General features: G+C 45.5%; 1 protein-coding gene across 3 annotated transcripts in view; it reads right to left on the bottom strand.

The window, feature by feature from the left end:
• AVPI1 (arginine vasopressin induced 1) overlaps positions 1-21,847 on the bottom strand; it is a 272,407-nt gene that overhangs the window by 75,624 nt on the left and 174,936 nt on the right. The window lies entirely within an intron of this gene.

Here is a 21,847-nt window from a genome sequence, read left to right as displayed (position 1 = left end):
GGACAGTAATGTGTCTATACTGGGGTCTCATGAGGATGAGTAGGCGCTAGTGGGCTAATCATTGGCAGACCTCAGCAGATTAATGTAGTTAGATCTAAATTTCGGAAAGGGCTGCTTCTCACGTAAAGGGTGAGGCAATGAGTTCCGTAATTGGGCCGCTCGAACCTGGAAGCTACTTCCCCCGCCTTAGTTAGCCTAAATCTTGGTATGATGAGGCTATTGGCATTTGAAGTTCTAGCTGGTTGTGTATGGTTTCTTTTTGTGAGTTTGTTTGTGAGATAGCTCAGTGCGGCATTGTTCAGGGCTTTGTGAACAAGGGATACTACTTTTAAATGGATTTATTTTGGGTAGACAGCCAGTTGTTTTGTCGCCTGATCTTTGAAATATGCGGTCTTTTGGACACACCGAGGGCAGCTTGCAGGGCGTTATTTTGTGAAATTTGAATTCGATGGGTGATGGATTTATTGGCTCCAATGTAGAGGGCATTAAAATAGTCGAGCCTGGAGAGGATTAATGCTCTCGCTAAGATAAGGCAGTTGTTGTCAGAGTGAAAGTGTTTGCCTGCTCTAATGAGTTTACATGTGTAAACGGTGGCCGATGCCAGAGACTTCACCTGTTTGTCGAAAGAAAGGGTGGCATCCAGATAGAAGCCAAGTCTATTCACCTCTTTAGACACCTTGATGATGTTACCATCAATCTCAAATGAGGTGTAGTCCTGGCTTAGTTTTTTGAGGTTAGAATGGGTCCCCAGGATGATGCACTCTGTTTTATCATCATTCAGGCATAGACCGTGGGTTGCCATCCATGCCTGGATGATGATATACACCCTATTTACCAAGGCCAAATCCTTATCATAATCCCCGGAAAGTGAGAGGAGAATCTGGGTATCATCTGCATAGTTAGTTTAGGTGATACCGAGAACGTCTAGATCATCAAAAAGGGGCTTAGTAAATATGTTGTATAGGGTGGGGGAGACGCAAGATCCCTGAGGAATTCCACACAGGATGGGGATCGGGTCAGCCGCTGCCAAAGGAGAGAACACCATCATGGTCCTGTTGCTAAAAAAGGATTCAATCTAAGTTATGGCCTCTCTGGAGAAATGTGCAGCAGAGTCTAAATGGTTGCAAAGTACCCCATGGTCCACAAGGTCAAATGCTGCCCAGAGGTCCAACAGCAGGAGGAGAGCCATTTTTTCCTTTATCTCTTAGCTCATCTATTTGTGCCTTCAAATCAATGAGGGCAGTCTCTGTGACGTGTTGGGGACGGAATGCTGATTGGCGCTCTCCTAAGAGTTTGTGTTATTCTAGAAAACTTTGGATTTGATTATAAGCAATCTTATCCAGGATTTTAAGCAGAAAAGGAACTGTCGTGATGGGACGGTAGTTCGTGGGTATAAGCGGCTCTAGCGTTTGCTTTTTAAGCAGTGGTAGTACCCAAGACTGTTAGATTGGTGGGCACAGTGCCAAACGTGAATGAGGAGTTGACAAGTTTTGCAGTAAATTGGGAAAGATCCCTAGCCGCATCTTTTATGAGCAGGGCAGGTGTCACCCTGACAGTTTGAAGGCTTGAGAGAGAGGATGACTTTCTCCACCTCAAGGATAGAAGTATTAGAGAACATAAATCGTGCAGCTGGGTCCTGTTCCTTAGGAGGACGGTCTATAATTCGGTTATAAGTCTTGGGTGGTTGTGTGAGGGAGGCTTTTTTTTTGGTTATTTTCGTTTGGAGTAAGGAGATTTTATTTGATAGTACTTGTTGAATATCAGAGCACCAAGTTTTAATCTTTGGAGCATATATCTGGAGTGGGGGTGGGTGACTCTAGTTCCTTGAGGATAGTGAACAGTTCCCTCATGCTTGAATATTTGCATTGGATATATGCTTGTTGAATGAGTTCTGCTTGGCCAGATGGATTTCTTTTTTATATTGGGAGGAGATTTCTGTTAGTTTCATTTTATGATCTTCTGAGGGGATGAGCCTCCAAGCTGTTTCGCAACTCCTCTTAAGTAGTCGCAGATCCTTTAGTTCCGTTATACCGCCGAGTTCCTGGCGTCTATGGAGCCGCTGGCGACGCGGAACTTAGCTCCGTTCGCTTCGGCCACGCCCCCCGTTTCCTGGTTTCCCTTCCTCTGATTCTGATTGGTTGGGCGCTCCGCGGCCCGGTGTTTTAACCGGCCACTTCCGGGTCACGGATGCGTCGCAACGCTTCCGGTTTCGTCCGTTAGCTGAGTTGCTTGCTGCCTGTGGCTTTCTTACGAGTCTCTCGCTTGTTTGCTGGTCGGGTCCTCGTACCCTGTCCGGCCCCTTCTGTTCTTCCTTCCTCCTTCCGCTAGTCGTATCTGCCTTTCTCTCACTCCCTTGGTTTTGCTTTCATTCACCCGTCTCCCTTGCCCTCCTTCCAACTTGCTTACCCTCCCTCCTTCCCATCTTCACTTACCGCTTTTTTTCTCTTCTTGTCTGTTCAACTTTCCGCTCTTCCCACGCCTACCTTCAGTATTGCTTGCTATGACCTCCCGTGTACCAGACTCCGGCCTGTTCCCCTGGACTGCCTTTGCTTGCTGTATTAGTTACTTCCTCTCCTAGCCTGTGTACCAGATCCTCGGACCGCTTACTGGACTGCCTGAGTTCTGAGTATTCACTCCACTGTTGCCTCCAGTCACTTTCCACCAGCTCTTACCTTGCAAGTATTCCTGGTTCCACGCCTACAAGACACCCAACTATAATACAGGGGTTTTTTGTGCCTAAGGGCTTTTTCCCCTTTTGGTCGATCCCGGGGGTGGGGCCCCCTGGTCTCCCCTCTTTGGGGGGCACGGTGGCTTCCTTCCGGGGTCGTCCCTATCTTCATAAAAAAAAGGTGTCAGCTCGAAGAAAAGAAAAGAAGGGTTCTTGGAAGGAAGAAGAAGGTGAGGAGTCGGGGGAGGGGGAGATTTCAGAAACTACACTTTCGGACGAAGATATCACCGACCCCGGTGACAGTTTGCGACGCCAAAAAGAGATGGCCACCCCACAGCAGGTACAAGAACTCGTAGCCGCTGTACAAAGTCTAAGTCTGGAGATGCAGAACCTTAAGACAGCTAACGCCACCCTTCAACAGCGTCTGACAGACAGAGAAAGACCTTTAGCCGATTTACCTCCACTTCCCCTAGTATCGGGGAAGTTCGATGGATCCCCAAAGAAGGTTAAAGAGTTTCTGGACGCATGCAATCTTCATTTTACCTTTCGCCCTCAGACCTTCGCCTCAGATCACGCCAAGGTGGGGTTTATGATCATCCACATGACCGGGAATGCCCTGGCTTGGGCTACCCCTCTAGTAGACCAGCCAGACCCGGTTTTACAGGACTACAATGCCTTTAAAGCCCTGATTCAACAAACCTTTTTGCGAACAGAGAGTACATACTTGGCCTCGGAGGACCTCCTTGACATCCGTCAGGGGAATTCTGATCTACTGACATACATCACCACTTTCAAACAGGTGGCAGCTGAGGCAGGTTGGCAGGAACAGGCTCAGTATGCCATATTTCGGCGAGGTTTAAGGGAGGAATTGAAGGACGAACTAGCCCGAAAAGAAAGACCGGTGTCTTTCGCCGAACTCCTGACAGCTACCCTCCGAATTGACTTCAGGATGACGGAAAGACGTCAAGAAAAGAAGAAGACCAGGCTAAGTGTACCTCCTCTCGTGGAGACTCATTCACCTGCATCTGTACCCTTCCAACGGACAACTAAAGAAGAACCCATGCAGATTGGAACCACCAGAGCCCCGCTCACACCAGAAGAACGGAAACGGCGCAGGGAGGGTTCCTTGTGTATGTACTGCGGATCTTCATTACATTTATTAAGAGATTGTCCGGAAGTACCACCCAGAAGATCGGGAAACGCTCGCCCTCGGTAAACATTGGGACGCATTACCGAGGGGCTGCTCTTAGTCCCTACGCGCCACTTTCTGTATCCTCTACAGAAACATCTGAGGACTCCCGGTTGATGGTGCTCACAGTTTCTCTCAGAGTAGGCCCCAAGGAAGTAACCGCTTTAGCCCTACTCGACTGTGGAGCAGCAGGGAACTTCATGGATACCCATTGGGCAGAACGACATGGAGTCAAGAGGATAGCCAAACGAGAAGATCAAAAGGTGGAAGGAGTTGATGGCGAACCTTTGAGCTCGGGTTTGATCACTCACACCACTAAAGCACTTTGTCCATCCAACAACACACCGAAAGTATCACATTCGATATCATCAGGGCTGCTCACTTCCCTCTTATCCTGGGTATCTGTTGGCTACGCAGACACAACCCCTGTATTGACTGGTCTAGAAACGTACTTAGTTTTCAGTCCTCACTATGCAAATCGGAATGCTTGCCAGAACCAAGATTCGAGACCGTCAAGACCACAAATAGCTGCGAAGTCAGAATGGTGCACTGTCTCCCACACTACCTGAAGGAGTTCAATGAAGTGGCAACTGAAAAAATACCCGTCGAGCTCCCTCCACACCGGCCTGAAGACTGTTGCATAGATCTCACCCCAGGTGCATTGATACCCTTCGGTAGGATGTTTCCACTGTCATTAGAAGAAAAACAATACCTCCGAACGTACCTGGACAGCAACATGGAGAACGGGCTCATAAGGCCTTCAAAGTCCCCTGCAGGGGCATCCCTGTTCTCCATCTCAAAAAAGGATTCTAAGGAGTTGAGGCCGTGTATAGATTATCGCGGCCTAAACAATGTTACCATGAAAGACCGGTATCCTATGCCATTGATAACCGATATCCTACAAGCTGTACAGGGTGCTACCATCTTTACCAAACTCGACCTGAGGAATGCTTATCACTTACTCCGGGTGCAGAAAGGAGACGAATGGAAGACAGCATTCCGGACTCCTTTCGGACTTTTTGAATACCAGGTAATGCCGTTCGGATTGGTAAACGCCCGTCGGTATTCCAACGATTTATGGACAGACTATTCCCCGATCTCCTGTGCCAAACCACATTGGTTTATTTAGATGACATTCTGATATACTCTCGTACACCTGAAGACCATGTGGAACATGTCAGGGAAGTATTCAGAAGGCTACAGAGAAATCAGTTGTCTGTTAAGCTCGCCAAATGTGTGTTTTCAGCCTCCTCCATTCCTTATTTAGGATACATTCTGTCAGACCACGGTATCTCCATGGATCCTAACAAGGTGTCTTCCATCATTGAATGGCCCTCACCCACCTCAGTCAAAGAGATACAGAAATTCCTGGGGTTAGCAAACTTCTACCGGAGATTCATCCCTAATTTCTCTCAAAAGATACTACCCATCACTTCGCTCTTAAAGAAGTCTGCAACTCCATTTAAATGGACAGCGGAGGCGGAAGACAGCTTTGGAACTCTTAAGGAAGCCTTCTGTTCAGCACCCATTTTACAACAACCAAACCAACATCTACCCTTCGTTCTAGAGACCGACGCTTCTTCAGCCGCAATAGGGGCGGTGCTTCTTCAAGAGATCCAGGGTACAGAACATCCGGTGGCTTATTTCTCGAAGACCCTAAACTCCAGTCAAAGGAACTATTCGGTCATTGAGCGAGAGCTTCTAGCCATGAAAGCGGCCTGTGTAGAATGGCGCCATCTGCTTCAAGGAGGAAGGTTCCCGTTCACCATAAGGACCGATCATAAGAACTTACAGGTTCTCAAACAGTTCGAGTGCTACAATAATCGACAGGCCCGATGGGCTCACTTCTTCGCCCAATTCGAATTCCACATAACCTACATCCCTGGCAACGAATGTTGTAGCCAACTCTCTTTCCCGCCGGTGTGATTACCTGCCAGAGTCAGAGACGCATCTTGAACGGATGTTTCCCCAGTCCAGGACTATTGGAATTATTTCTAAATTCCTTCAGCAGGTACAGGAGGATTCTGGAGGTCGTTTTGAAGTTGACAGACACTCTAAAGATCTGGCCTATGAAATCAGGAACGGCCTTTACCTTGTAGGAGGAAAACTTTATCTACCCACTCCGGCTTTTCGTAAGACCGCACTTGTCTGGTGTCATGATTCCAAACTAGGAGGACACAGGGGAGTGGCTGGCACTCACGACTATCTTCAAAGACATTTCTACTGGCCTACAATGAGAAGGGATGTAGAGCAGTACGTTCAGTCATGTATCGTCTGTCTGAGGAGTAAGTCATCCCGTAAAAGACCAATTGGTCTACTGGAACCAAATGCTGTACCCAAGGGTCCCTGGAGCACGATTTCTACTGATTTCATAGTAGATTTACCTCCGTCTGAAGGATGCACCTGTGTAATGGTAGTAGTGGATTCATTTACCAAATTGGCTCACTTCTCCCCATTGCCTGGCGTCCCTACTGCAGCCAAGATGGCGGAGGTGTTTCTCCAAGACATATTCCGGTTACATGGTCTACCTAACAAGATAATTTCAGACCGGTGTAGTCAGTACACCTCCCAGTTCTGGAAGGCCCTGTGTATCAGACTAGGTATCGAAAGAGCTCTCACCTCTGGATTCCATCCACAATCCAATGGGCAAACTGAACGCTTGAACGGAACCCTGGAACAGTACTTAAGATGCTTTATCAACTCCCAACAAGACAACTGGTGCACGCTACACCCTCTAGCTGAATTCTCTTACAATAACTCCACACATGCCGCTCTGGGGTTCAGTCCTTTTTTGGGTACTTATGGTTTTCACCCTCGCTCCATTTTTCCTGTCTCGGGCCTCTCTACTAACGTACCATCAGTAGATTCTTCCCTCTCCCTCCTTAGAGAGACACACAAGAAGGTAGAGGAAGGCCTTAAGTCAGCCCAAGCCCGGTATTGCATTCAAGCCAACAAACATCGTAGACCTGTACCAGGATGGGATGTGGGTACCCAAGTCATGCTCTCCACTAGATATTTACCTCGTTGGGTACATCCCTCCAAGTTATCTCCCAAATATCTAGTGCCATATGAGATCATACAGAAAATCAATCCTGTGGCTTTTCGCTTAAAGCTACCCAACAACCTAAAAAGGGTCCACCCTGTTTTCCATGCTTCCCAACTCAAGTCATTTCATGCTGATACATGGGCACGACAGGTTAGACAGGCCCCGATTCCCCAGGGTTCCACTCGAGCTGAATATGAGGTCGCCCAACTCTGTGACTCCAGGTATCATAAGGGCAGGCTGGAATATTTGGTTAAGTGGAAGGGCTACCCTTCCTCGGAAAACTCTTGGGAACCCATCACACACATTAATGCTCCTGTCCTACTTCGCAAATACCACTTCTTCCATCCAGGGAAACCAGGGGGAGGAGCTTATAGGAGGGGGCATACTGTCATACCGCCGAGTTCCTGGCGTCTATGGAGCCGCTGGCGACGCGGAAATTAGCTCCGTTCGCTTCGGCCACGCCCCCTGTTTCCTGGTTTCCCTTCCTCTGATTCTGATTGGTTGGGCGCTCCGCGGCCCGGCGTTTTAACCGGCCACTTCCGGGTCACGGATGCGTCGCAACGCCGGTTTCGTCCGTTAGCTGAGTTGCTTGCTGCCTGTGGCTTTCTTACGAGTCTCTCGCTTGTTTGCTGGTCGGGTCCTCGTACCCTGTCCGGCCCCTTCTGTGCTTCCTTCCTCCTTCCGCTAGTCCTATCTGCCTTTCTCTCACTCCGTTGGTTTTGCTTTCATTCACCCGTCTCCCTTGCCCTCCTTCCAACTTGCTTACCCTCCCTCCTTCCCATCTTCACTTACCGCTTTTTTTCTCTTCTTGTCTGTTCAACTTTCCGCTCTTCCCACGCCTACCTTCAGTATTGCTTGCTGTGACCTCCCGTGTACCAGACTCCGGCCTGTTCCCCTGGACTGCCTTTGCTTGCTGTATTAGTTCCTTCCTCTCCTAGCCTGTGTACCAGATCCTCGGACCGCTTACTGGACTGCCTGAGTTCTGAGTATTCACTCCACGTGTTGCCTCCAGTCACTTTCCACCAGCTCTTACCTTGCAGGTATTCCTGGTTCCACACCTACAAGACACCCAGCTATAATACAGGAGTTTTTTGTGCCTAAGGGCTTTTTCCCCTTTTGGTCGATCCTGGGGGTGTGGCCCCCTGGTCTCCCCTCTGTGGGGGGCATGGTGGCTTCCTTCCGGGGTCGTCCCTATCTTCATAAAAAAAAGGTGTCAGCTCGAAGAAAAGAAATGAAGGGTTCTTGGAAGGAAGAAGAAGATGAGGAGTCGGGGGGAGGGGGAGATTTCAGAAACTACACTTTCGGACGAAGATATCACCGACCCCGGTGACAAGTTCAGGGTAAACCATTTATTTTTTAGGTGAGATTTAGGTTTACTAGGTCTAAGCTTTAGAGGAGCGATGTTGTCAAGGGTGGTTAACATAATTTTGTTATACTCGTTGACTAATGTTTCTGGGTCTAAATGATCCTCTAATCGGTTAAGGATGGGTAAAAATTGCCGGGATCACTTTATCTCTGGTGATGCTCTTTATTTCTTGTTAGGCATGGCGGGGCCATGATAGATACTTGCGGAAGTGGTCTGGATGTAGATAATTCAAATGACACGAAAAAGTGGTCTGTCCAGGGTTGAGGGACAATGGCTTTGATGTTGGCGGTGCAGTTGTAGCCTGCTAGCCAATCAAGGATTCTCCCTTTATTGCGAGTGGGTTCTAGAGTTTTTTGTGTTATACCCAAGTTGGAAAGAGAATTGGCAATGATGGTGGCATTTTTATGTAGGGGGTCATTGAAGCCCAAGTTGAAGTCCCCTAGGACAAGTAGTTGGGAAGAGGTTTTAAAGGTTGTTAGAAAGTAGGTTGTGGATGTCCTCCTCAAATGTCCCTGTGGGTCCAGGTGGTCTATAGATAAGGTGGATAGTCAGTGTTTGGGAGCTAGCTAAAGGAAGTTTGATGGTGAGTGTTTCCCATGAATCGGATGCTATGGTAGGTGTAATTCTCATGCCTAAGCTGGTCTTTGCGATGATAGCAATGCCGCCACCGCGCATATTGGTTCTATCTTGCCTGAGTATCGTATAGTCTTCCGGGCTTGCTAGGGAGAGTAGGGGTCCTGCTGCGTCATGTAGCCATGACTTTGTGATAGCGAGGAAGTCCAAGTTATCGAGCACTAGCAAATCGCAGATGTCTGCGGCATGAGCGGTCAGGGATCTGGCATTTATTAGTCCTCCTTTGAGGGGGGAGGCAGTCGGATGGGACGGTTCTGTTTTGGTAAGGGTAGGGAGAGGCCTCAGGCTGTTGAGATGGAAGATATTTGCCTTCTGGATATTGGATCTTTTGTTGGTGGGAGGTAGGGTTCTAGTCAGGGGCTCATGAAGTCTTGAGAGTCTAGCTCGGAGCCTAGAATTTCTGGAAGAGTAGACTACACGGGTTACTAGGAAACTCAATTGAGGGACTCCGATCTGAGTGTTCCATAGTGGTACTGGTAGCTAGGGAGGTCATGGAAGATTTGTTTAGGGCTCTGGTGAGCGGTGTGGGGAAGCTACAGTCCTCTCTCTGGTGGGTGATGATTAGGAGGAGTAGGTACAATAGCAGGCTACAGGGTGTGCTACTCATGATGTGCAAGCTAAGTTCCAATAGGCACAATAAGCTATTATGCACCTCCTTCAACCAATTGTTCAATTTCAGAAAACCTGCTTATTTACGGTTGCGTAGGATCAGTTTTTTCTCCACCAAGGCCCCTTTTAAAATCCAGGCGATCTGATGGTGAATCAAATTCTCCAGCATGACGGTTTCCCCCAAGATTAATGTCTCAAAATCATAGTCTAGATTTTCCCTTAGTACTCTGTTCATCTCCCTCCAAAGGTTTCTCACCTTATAGCACTACCAGAATATGTGTTCCAATGTTCCACGAACATGACCACACCCCATCCGTTGTCCAATGTGACCAAATCTCGTTCGAACATTCGGACCGGCGTCCAAAACACCCTGTTCAGGATCTTGATATGACGGGACCTTTATCCTATGTTCAGAGACATTCTTTTGAGGTTTCCACAGAGATCTCTCCACCTATCTTGTGTCATCTCCTCCTTTAGGCAAGTACACCAGGCATTCAGGATCTTTTTGTTTCCTTCTGTAAATCCGCTCAGCAGATTGTACTTCTTAGATGCTAAATGATCGTTGCTGCCTATTTTCTTAACGATGGACAGCAACTCCGATTTGGCTAATGTTGGTAAGTTCACTGCTCTTTTCAATTTCCTGTACTCCCCATACGTGCAGATAGTTAAGTTATAAATCAAGTTTCAGTTCACAAAATGTTTTCCATCTTGCCCCTTCAAAAAGGTCTTCAATTTTGTTGATGCCAGCAGAAAACCAAGCGGGCCAGAATAAGACTTTGTCTGTCCGAATATCTGGATTCATCCAAATAGAGGAAGTGTCTGTTTTACCAAGTTTCAGATTTGCTGCAATTTCGTAAGCCCTCCAAGTGGACCTTAGAAAATGTGTTAAGGCAGAACTGGCACCACGTTCAGTAGTGGTGGTGGTAGAAAGAAGTGCCCGAGTATCCAGTGGACCTGCACCTTTTTCCTCTGCATTTGCCCATTCATCATCATCATCACCGGCTATGAATGGCATAACATGTTGTAACGTGTACGCCTAGTGAAACCGTTCGAAGTTCGGAATGTTCAACCCTCCTCGGTCTGACTGTAGTTGCAATTTCCATAGTTTTAGTCTTGGTGTTTTTTTATTCCATAGGAATGACTAGAGAATGTTATCCACTCTCCTCCATACTAGTTTCTTAACAGGGAGTGGAACCATACTTAAAACATAGTTTAATTTCAGTGGCAATATCATCTCTATAGAGTTTACTTTACCACCAATAGACAGATTGAGATAATCCCATCCGTCCACTTCTGATAACAAAATCTGTATCGCCATATCCATATTTAAACTCATAATATCACCCAAATTCATAGTAATCCATATGCCCAAGAATTTTCATCTTTGACGGGCACGATCTGAAGCCCAAGCTCTTTATCCACATACTATTTGTCGAATGTGTACATGGTAGAGCCTCCGATTTGGACCAGTTGACCCTGTAATTTGATAATCGACTAAATTTTTCAATCAAGTTCATCAGTTCTGAAATGAATGACGTGAGCTCCTGGATGACCAACAGCAGGTCATCTGAATAAAGCCACAGCTTTTGGCATATCCCATTGTACTTAATTCCAACAAATCTATTAACCGATCTTCTTGGTTCTGCCAAAGGCTCCATCGTGATCAAAGATTAAAAGGGGACAAAGGACAACCTTGTCTTGTCCCCCGCTGCAATTCGAATCTCCCAGATGTTATACCATTCGTGTTGATCTCCGCACTCTGAGCCAACTCAGGAATTCTAAGCCAAAATTCATTCTCATCATAGCACTCAACAAAAAGTCCCACCTGAGCCGATTGAAAGCCTTTTCGGCATCGAGGGATAAGGTCACTGAGTCCAATTTCAATTTCTGGCATTCCTCAAGGGTAGGCAGCAACTTCCTCATGTTCGAAGCTGAGACTCTACCCTTGATGAAAGTAGCCTGATTGGGATGAATTAACTTTGAAAGGCTCTTCTCCAACCTGTTGGCGAAGACTTTAGATAATATTTTACCGTCAGAATTTATTAAGCCGATTGGTCTATAGTTTCCCGGGTCGAGCTCTGGGTGACCCGTTTATGCAAAAGATAAATTGTTGCATGTTTTAGAGTAGGTGGCAGTATTCCCTTTGGTTTACTGTTCACAAACATGTCTCTCAGAGTAAAAACATTTTCCAGCATTACACATTAGTACTCATTTGGAAGACCATCAGGACATGGACATTTCCCCCAACCTTAAACTCCAAATTGCTTTCTTCACCTCTTCAAGAGTTATTTCTGAATCTAGAAGAACTTTATCAGCCTTTGTCAATCATTTGATCTGTAGGGCTTCGAAGAACTGGTCCATATGCTCAGAGTCCATTTGAGAGGAATCGCTGTACAAATTCATATACAACCGTTTAAAAGTCTCATTTATTTCATTTGGATCTCTGGTCACACCTTGATCACCTTTAATAGCACTTATAGTTCTATTTGCTTCCCCTATTCTTAACCTGTGAGCCAGTAACCTTCCACACTTCTCTCCCCCTTCATTGTATCTGGATTTCGACCTGAAGAGTGCGAATCCGCCTTATCACTAAGAATTTTGTTTAGGTCATATTTCATTTTCATCAACTTTGCAGATTTCCTTATATCAAAACCGCACATTAGGTCTTTTTGCAAATTCTTAATTGAGATTTTTAGTTTTCCAGCCTCCTTATCTCCTTTTTACTTTCTAATACCAGACAGTTTCATAGCCACACCACGCATCACACATTTAAAAGCTTCCCAAGCAGTGTCAATCCATTTAAGTTAGTTCTACTATACCCCTCTGCCTCATCTACTAACATTCTTCAGGTCATCCTCTTTCAAAATCATGGTGTTTAATCTCCAAAATGAATAGCTAAGTGAGAGCTCTAGTGTAATGGGGGCATGGTCGGAAATAACGAAACCCTCGATTCCGCTACTTACAATATTTTGTGTCAGTAATCCGGAAGTCAACACATTGTCAATACGAGAATAAATATAATGGGCACCCGAATTAAAGGTATATTCCCTCCCTGTGGGTTGTTGTAGTCTCCACAAATCCCATAAACCAAAATCTTGCATTAGTAACTGCAAAGCCTCTGTCTTTCTTCCTGCCATCCCTGCCCATATGGCTGCTGCTACCTAAAGCTGGGTCATCCACTAGGTTAAAGTCCCCGCCCACCATCAAGTTCTTCACACCCCCATCTAGCAGGCAACTGCCCAAATCATTAAAAAAAAAAAACATTGTTTGCATTGGGAGCATAGATATTACATATGGTGAACTTCAATTGTTGGACTTGAAATGTGATTGTCAACCAACGACCCTCCTCATCTGCTTTAGAACCTATATTACCCAGACATTTTTTATTTTTTTATCAAGTTCGACACCTCTCGAACTTGAAGAATGTGTGGAATCAAACATCTGTCCCACCCAACACTTCTCAAATTTAGTGGCCTCTGCATCTGACAAATGAGTTGCCTGTAAAAGTGTAACGTCTGCTCTCAGATGTCTTAAATGCGACAATACTATCTTTTTATGTGGTTATTTAAACCATTTATGTTCCAAGACACAATACGCACAGTCTTTAGCCAGTCTACCTGGGGCCGCCATAGTGGATGTATGGAACCGGATCAAAATTAAATATCGAAGTAGAAAAGAAAACAAAAAAGACACAATAGACAAGACCAGTGGGAAAATAATAAATAAACCCAACTTAAAAAAATACCGTAACACAGAGCTGAAGCGAGAATAAGAACAAGTAATTAACTGTGTTCACCTTCCCCTGGGTGAGCTTACGTCTCTCTATGACCAATGAAGTTAATTATCTACATTACACGTCTCTTCTCTAAGAATGTGTCCTAAATCATATGACTGAAAGTATATTTGAGAAGTTGAGGATCAAAGACGTATGTTTATACTGAAACAAATCAATCAGTTATATGAGGTCATTCAATATAGAATTGTCTACAAGTAAATAACAATGGCCTAGCCCACTTTTAAAGTGCATATTCAGATGTGCTAACCTTAGAGGAGGGGGAAAAAATGATTATCAAAACTGTTCATAGAATAAAGTCTGTAAGTGATCAAAACGCATATCATGTCCATGGTCAACATTGTTGCAATGTAAAGGGGTCATTAAACTAATATTTAAATTAAAAACCCAAACCAATGTGAACGTAATCTCTGAGGGGCGCACATGCTCACATAGACCGCTCCGAAAGGAAACCAGGTAAAAGAGCCTATTCAAAGGCATTGATGCAGGATCTAAACACAGCCGGAGTATACCCTACCATCATCTAATGCTGTGCTGCGATATTATAAATGAATGCAAAGCTCTAACTATGTATATCTGAAGTCCTGCATATGATTCCCAACTTACCATAGGAACCTTCATAAACCGTCAAGGATGAGTTTACACCAACCTTCCAATCATCACAATGCTATAATCTAGCCCCAAGGGTGCTGAACTGATCAATTGCCATTTGCACAACGTTCACAAAACCCCAAACCACGGTAACACAATACCCTTAGAGTGTCCACATTGATGAGAGTTAGTAACGTGCCCCCAGGGAGGAGCTAACAAATGGTTACACGTACGAGACACTTGTGAAAGCAGTTTTCAAATTCCTACAAAGGAGATCAGAGGACGTTTGGTTTGTTTTATATGTCCCCATTCAATGCAAGCCTATTCCTGCACCTATATTGCATATGTTAAAATAAGTATAATAGAACTCCTTAAATTGGGCTAAATCATGTGTCCCCAAACTCTTTCCCCACTGCGTCCGGGGGTAAACAAACAGCTACCGACACTGACGTTCTAGAAGTTCCAGCAAGGTAGTCAAACCAAAGCATGAAATTCTTGCAGAATTACTTAACACTGTTTCAGCAATCAAGCTATAAATAAAGCATACCATACATTCCTTTAATGGAGTCCTATACCGTAACATAGCTAGGTAGAGCAATGTATATTATGAAAAAGCCCTCATTTGGATGAGGTTAGAATTCAAAGATCACTCCAGGCAAAGATGGTTCGTACCCTCCTAGCTTCAACATTTAACACGTTTACAACTGGCATAACATCAACGTATAGCTTTCCCCCACACGCCGTATCGAAAAATAAGCCTCCCATTCACATCACCCCGAGCACGAGACTCGAGCACTCGCACGAAACACGTGAAGCTAGGAGCATGCAGGACTGAACCGATACGTTAAACCTACGCCGAAGCCGCGTTATGACAGAAACCTTACAGCACGGCATTGCGTGAATTAGAGGAAAGGACAAACTTCCTCCTAATCCAAATAATGGCATGTACGATTTAAAACAAACGTATGGGCATTCCAATTCGTTACCGGGCACCATTTCCAATATGAAATGAGTAACAAAACACATTATAATTATACCCAAATAAGTAAATAAAACCAGACTAGTATAAAGTTAATGTGCTGTAAAAATGCCACAGTGTCATGTAATTATATAATTCCAAAAGGGCTTTCACATTCAGACTAATCAACATTTAGGAGCGGTTTAGGTCAGGGTCATATGTGTGTAGAGTTTTTATAGCTCAAAATCCATTTCTTCGCTTCCTCCGGGATCTCAGTTTATTTTAGACCAGATGCGAAATATAATTTTAAAATTGCAGGTGCGACCAGGACACCCTTTATCTCCTTTTCCTTAGCCAATCTCTTAACTTCCCGAAGAAGTTTTCTTTTCTCTACTAGGTCTTTAGGATAGTCTGGAAATATTGCCAGTCTGGATTTATTATAGATTGCTTGGCCTTTTTCTCTTGCTGCTTTAAGTACTTTCTCCTTAGCGCTTGTTCTGTTAAACACCATTATGTGAGGAACTGAACGCCTTGTGTATTAATGGTTGATTGGTCACTTAGAATGCATGGCAACCACTGCTGTGAGAACGAGAGGGGTGGCATTCTCGCCTTTGATGGACGTAATGTAAATGGTGATGTCCGAGGTGACAAAATTCCATATAATACCTGGAAAAGAGACTTGCAGCGGAATATTCAAGATTATTTGTTTGTCTCCCAGGAGATATTCATATCTGTCGCGTCTACCATGAGTGACCACTTACCTCTCTATCTGATCTGGAGAGTATGAGATAGGGGGTTGGAATCAAGCTGCTTTCCGTTGGACATGCAGGTAAACTCTGGCGGTAATTCCCTGGTATGGAATGACCATGAATTAAATGTTACTCACCGGAGTGACTAACTTACTCCTAGTCCATAGTCCCCTTTCCTCCATCCTGTATGTACGTTGCACCTTGTATGACTCCTGGATCGCTGCGGACATCCATCGAGCTACGGATGCCTTGGAGGCCTGCTGCCCAGGCCTAAAGCCTCCTAATGTTAGAAACAGTGCATCCATCTTGCAGCTGCCCTTCGTTCTGCCTAGATAGAATTTCAATGCCCTCCTGACATCCAGGCAGTGGAGTGTTCTCTGCATCTTCATTGGGATCTGGGATGAACGTGGGGAGCACAATCCCCTTGGTGTGGAAAGATGAAACCACCGTCTGAAGAAACTTGGGGTGTGTGCGGAGCACAACCTTGTCCTTGTGAAATCTTGTGTATGGCTCTGAGGCGACTAACGCCTGGATCTCGCTTACTCTGTCAGCTGCAGTAAGCCCGACCACAAGAGCTGTCTTTAGTGTGACCAGCTTAATGTCTGCCGTGGCCATGGGATCAAATGGTTTATGTGCTATAGCACTTAGGGCTACATTGAGGTCCCAGACGGGATGAGGGTGCTTGACGGGGGGGGGTAAAGCTTGGTCAACCCAGTGAGGTGTTTCTTTACTACAGGATTGACTGAAGACAGGACAAGAGATTCGGAGTTCCTATATACACCAATAACGGCAGGTACATTCTGCAGCTATCAACCTGGATGCCAGACCTGGTGGGATAAGCCGAAAATGACAATTCCTGGTCAAGGGTGCATGTCAGTGGGTTCACCTCATGTTCCTTAGCCCAGAAGCAGAATCTTTTCCATTTGCGTTTGTACTGCTTGCATGTAGCCCGACTCCTGGCATTTTGAATGATCTCCAGATTGTCGCTGGATAATTGAAGGTGCTGGGGCGTTAGCTGCTCAGGAACCAGGTTGCTAGGGCTAGCCTCTCGAGAAGGGTTTACCACTGCGCCTCCCTGCTGTGCTAGTAGAGAACCCTTCCCAAGAGGGAGTAGAGTTTCCGCTTGAAGATGTTGGAATCGAAATAATATTATACCTCCTATTGCATTGTTTGAATGTGTGTTGGCCTACGCCAAGTTGTCTAAAAACATTGTGTAAACAGATTCCGCGGCAAGGTCTTGACCTTAATGCACTGTGTAAGTCGCCATCTTGGATTTAGCCGCCATTTTAGGTTCTCTTGTAAATGTGGAAGTCACCCTGAACACCAAAATGCAGGCCGAATGACATTTCGAGTGGGATTTTGGCCGTTGTGACCTCCGCACACATGAATAAATAATATGCCTGCAGGCCACTTGTTGGGGTCGCGAACTGAGACCTTGTCCTATCCCTGACCTATGTGTAAATGAACAACTGTATCAGCGAAACTGATCAAAATGCATACATTATGGATTGACCTGGCAAGAAACCCTAGACCTGGTCCTAAGAATGGTTAACCCGTGAGGGGGTTGGCCAGAGCTGGATAAAAAGTATAAAAGTACGAGTATCCCAATGTACGGTCTCTCACACTAACGCAGTGAACTCTCGTTGAAGTTCGTTCTGTTACTCTGAGAGCCGAACAGCTATCCGTTTGTCAATTGACTTTTTGGTAACTGTTGTAGTTTATCAATAAAGCACTTTGTATGTTCTTTGTAACCTGTATTGGTGTGTTTCCTTTGGGCTTCCCGACCTCATATCAATTTCTTTGTTTTCACAGTTGGCACCCGAATAGGGACCCTCAAGATTGATGCCGGATCATTGAAGGTTGACGTAGACTATCGAACCGGGATCGGACGGTGTGATTCTGCAGGCCCGACCGAACGAGACGCGATACCTCGGCAGCGCTGCACGATCCGATCCTTGGACGATAGTCGTGTGGTCTGACACGGCATCTTGACGAGGGTCCATTTTTGAGGCGGGCAGATTTGCCGAAACCACCAAACACAAGGTAAAATTCGTTAGGTAAGTTCTTTGATAAACCGTACGGTCCTCCTTAGGTTTGGTCAGGTGCAGTCGTGACCCGGCTCTTAATTTAACCCTGACAATTTTAATTTGGCGTATTGTATCTGCAGACACAATTATTGACCAGGTAACACCAATTCTTTGTGAAATGCCTGGGAAATTGTCTAGCTGCTTTAGGGCTCTGTTCCGCAGCGATCGACAATCCTTGGATTTAGCCGCCCGGCACCACAGGAGGGGTCGCCGGCATGTACTATGGCATTGTAAGTATGGCATTGGAAGTATAGTATTTAATGATATTTGGCACAGACAGACCAGACATGCCTCCGAATTTCAGTGGCCAATCAACGGTAGTTTTGAGATCCCCCGTATTGAATACTTAGAATCAATCTTGCTAAAAAAGAAGGCTAGACCTGCAGCCTTTAATGTTTTACAGAATTGGAAAAAAGAAGCGTTACAGCAGCTTAAAAGTGGGGATAAACATGCACGCCGTCATAAGACAAATGCCGAAAAGGCGTCGTTATTGTAACGCTCACCTGATTCCCGCAGAGGCGCCGGTCTTGACTGGGTGAATGCCGTATCTTCAAAGGTGATGTGTAACACATGGTTGGCTCTTTGGGCTGGACCTCTGTGCACTGTATGTCTGACTCGAAGAGTAAGATGTCTTAGGTAAGTGAACGACGAGCTCTCCATCTGCCTCGGGGCAGGGTGCCGTAACCAGTTCCTTCACTGGATAAGGGTGCAGGCCTCTTGATCTCAGAGGACTGCTGTCCGTCGTTAACTGCACGAACGGTAAGTTCTGGGCGCTTCAAATGTCTTAAAAGTCTTTTGTAATGATATCTCTTGTTTTGCAGAGTTCCGGCGATGGCGGATGGCGGGCTGATGAGAGTTGAGGATCGAACCCGCATGAGGAATAGAAGCGCCTGGAAGCACGTAGGTAAGCGCTTGTAGCCTGCTTCACGATGCGCACTAACTGTCCCTTTTATCTTGCAGGTACAAGTTCGGAGATTTAGAGAAGCTGAAGGGTGCTGGAATACCCACTGGATTCGGCGTGGGAAGGAGTAATGGCACGTGAGTAATAAAGTTGCCCAATGTCTTTAAACGCACCTTCTTTTGTCTTTCAGATGCGGGATGCAGCGCCGAAGGCCTCCGGAGCGTGCGAAGAGCTGGTAAGCTTTTGTCTTTCAGATGCCGGAATGCAGTGCGAAGACCTCCGGAACATGCGAAGAGTAGGTAAGCCTTTGTCTTTCAGATGCCGGAATGCAGCGCGAGGCGTTGGTGACAGCCGATGGACCAGGTAAGAGATGCGCTGCCACTGAAGACCGTAGTGCTAACCTGTTCTTTCTTTGTCTTTACAGGTGCTGCTGAAGACTGGATTCCAGGATGGTAAGCCTTTGTTTCCTTAGGCCCAGGATCAGAAGCAGAAGACACGATGAGCGTTCTGCTGCAGAGAATGCAGAATAACACAAAGCAAGATTCATCCATCGGGTGTGGTTTAAATAGCCTCCTGTAGTGCTTAGGGGTTTATAGTCAAAAAGTCGAAAACATAATGCCGAATAGCAAAAATGTCGAAAAAAAAATGTCGAATGTAAAAAAGTCGAAAAAACATACATATAATAGGAAAAGTCATAATTTCGGAAAAAAATGTCGAAAAAAAAATTGAAAACCCAAAACACTTTTTTTTTTTTTTAACCCAGATAGTAACATTTATTATGGGGGGGGTCCCCCCTCAACCCCCCCATCCCAAACCCCTACCCCAACCCCCCCTCCTCCCCATCCCCCTCACCCCCCATAGATATACCTTTAATTATTTTAAAAAAATCTTTAATATAATATTAAATAATTAATTAATTAAAAAACCATCCCAAACCCCTATCCCCAACCCCCCCCCCATCCTCCCCATCACCCCCACCCCCCATGGAAATACCTTTAATTATTTTTTAAAAAAAGTTTAATAAAATATTTATTATTAACACATAAAATCGAAAAAAGTCGAAAAAAAGTCGACATTTTTGTTTTTCGACATTTTTGTTTTTCGACTAAATATTTTCGACATTTTTACTTTCGAATATATTGTATTCGAAATTATGACTGGATACCGTGCTTAGGTGTCTCCTTCCACAGCCACGCCTAGGTAAGAAAAGAGTTCCTGCTTTCCAGAAGAGTTCCAGTGTTCTGAACCTAGGGAGTGGCTCCTGCCCCACCCAACAGGAAAAGTAGTCCCAAACAGAAGAGGATCCGGGGTTCAACTGGCAGGTAAGTAAGCAGCATGGTCTGCTGCAGGTAAGTCCACCCAAGCATTATGAGCCCGGCGCTTCCAGCGCTGGGACTGGGCATCTTTATGAGCCTGGTGCCACTGGCGCCAGGACAGGGTCCAAAAGGTCCCAATTGGGACTGGCTGGCACTCGGAACCGGGGTTATGGGTCTGCTTCCAAGGGAGTCGGGCAAGTCCTGATCTTTTGGAAGCAGGGATCATGACAGTTATATGATAAAGAAAAACATTCAGAATCAGTTAAAAATATGGATAGGGCTTTTTCACTTGGAATCCAGAAAATGTACCCCTCTAAAGATTTCCATGTTTCCGAGGAATGTATTGAGAAATTGTTAAACGAACGAAGGCCTGATGCCTCAGCGCCACCTCCGTATGTTCCTATTTTGGGCACTCTGCCCATTCCTGCTGTTGTTCCTGCCGTTATTCCTGTTCCTCCTGTACAACCTATTGTTCCTAGTCCTCTGGTTGTTGTTCCTCCACCTATCGCACCGCCCCTTCCTTCTACACCGATAGTTGCACCTTTATTAAATTTACCTACACCTCCGCTCCCGAGTGGCCCCGTATTGAATGAAGTTGATCCAGGTGCAGGATCAAAGATCGTCACCCGTAATACTGTTTCTGCAGATAAGAAACAGGAATTGTTTGCATGGGCTAAGCATTGCATGGAGAAAGGTGATCAAGTTAATGTTTTTTCCACATTATCTAATTTGAATAATTTTCCAGAGAAAAATGTTTTTATCGAAGGTTTGGGGACTCATTTGTGTGTGATGTGGGGTAGATTACAAAATTCAGATCTTCCACAAGGAGTGAGAGATCTGAATGCTTTGGCACTTTCGAGGGACACAGAGCAGAAAGTATATGGGCATGTTGAAAAATTGTTCGAGTTTAGGAAAGACTTTGAAAAGTCACGAGATGAGGACGACGAAGACAATAGAATATATGTACAGAAACGGTAGCTTCGGCGCTGTAAATCGGCACCTGAGGAAGTACGAATTTGTACTAAAGATGCGGTTCGATGGATCTCGGATTCATCGATTCCGCCAGATGAAGTATATGACACGTATAGTCAGTATACAGTAGAAATGCAAAGAAAGGTAATTCAGGTGATGGTACAGCACCTGCAAGAAGAATGTGTAAGAAAGAAAGTTAGTTGCCCCATGGATTTGTAAAAGGGCTTTTTCGCCCGATACTTCTACAACTGCCTTAGCGCTCGACCTAGCCCTGTTGCTTAGTAAGCGGCCGGAGGTACCTATATCTCAGTTGCCTATGAGAGAGGTTCCTCCGACCTTTGTCCCAAAAGTTGAGATCCCCGCCAACGCTGGGACTGGTGCCCCCGCTGTGGATATCCCTGCACATTATGTATCGCAATTCGTTCACGTCCCGTTTTCACGACAGGAAGTGAACACAATTAGACAATCAGTTCCCGATATCAGGAAAAACCTGACGGGGTTTTACAAAGAAATAGAGTCCGTCTTGCAGTCCTCTGTGTTTACCTTGAGTGATATTGACTTGTTATTCCCTGTACTCCTACCCGTAGATGTATGGAAACAGGTTCGGACAATAGACGATGTGCCAGGGTTGGGAGATACGTGGGCTAATATGATTAGAATTGATGGGGAAAGACCAGCTGGTGAGAAACCACCACAGGTAATACTTACTTTGCTTGATAGAATTGTCGCAAAACTAAAAACTATAATTCCAGAGAAAAGAATTATTTGGGACAAGCTTACGGCCTGTGTCCAAGGAAAAACTGAAGGCGCCACTGAATTTTTTAATAGATTCGAGAAGGTATTTTCTGACTTCAGTGGACAGGATTTAGGTACAGAGTCGGGGAAAAGGTTGCTCGTGGACAAATTTGTACGTGGATTGGTACCTGACATCCAGTCACAGATTATATCCTCTGAGAGCGCTTGGCAGGC

The sequence above is a fragment of the Ambystoma mexicanum genome, chromosome 8 (assembly GCF_040938575.1).
Source record: "Ambystoma mexicanum isolate Mex_15411 chromosome 8, UKY_AmexF1_1, whole genome shotgun sequence".
Taxonomy (NCBI): Eukaryota; Metazoa; Chordata; class Amphibia; order Caudata; family Ambystomatidae; genus Ambystoma; species Ambystoma mexicanum.
Note: the sequence above shows the minus strand (reverse complement) of the source record. Positions and strands in the feature narration are given on the sequence as shown.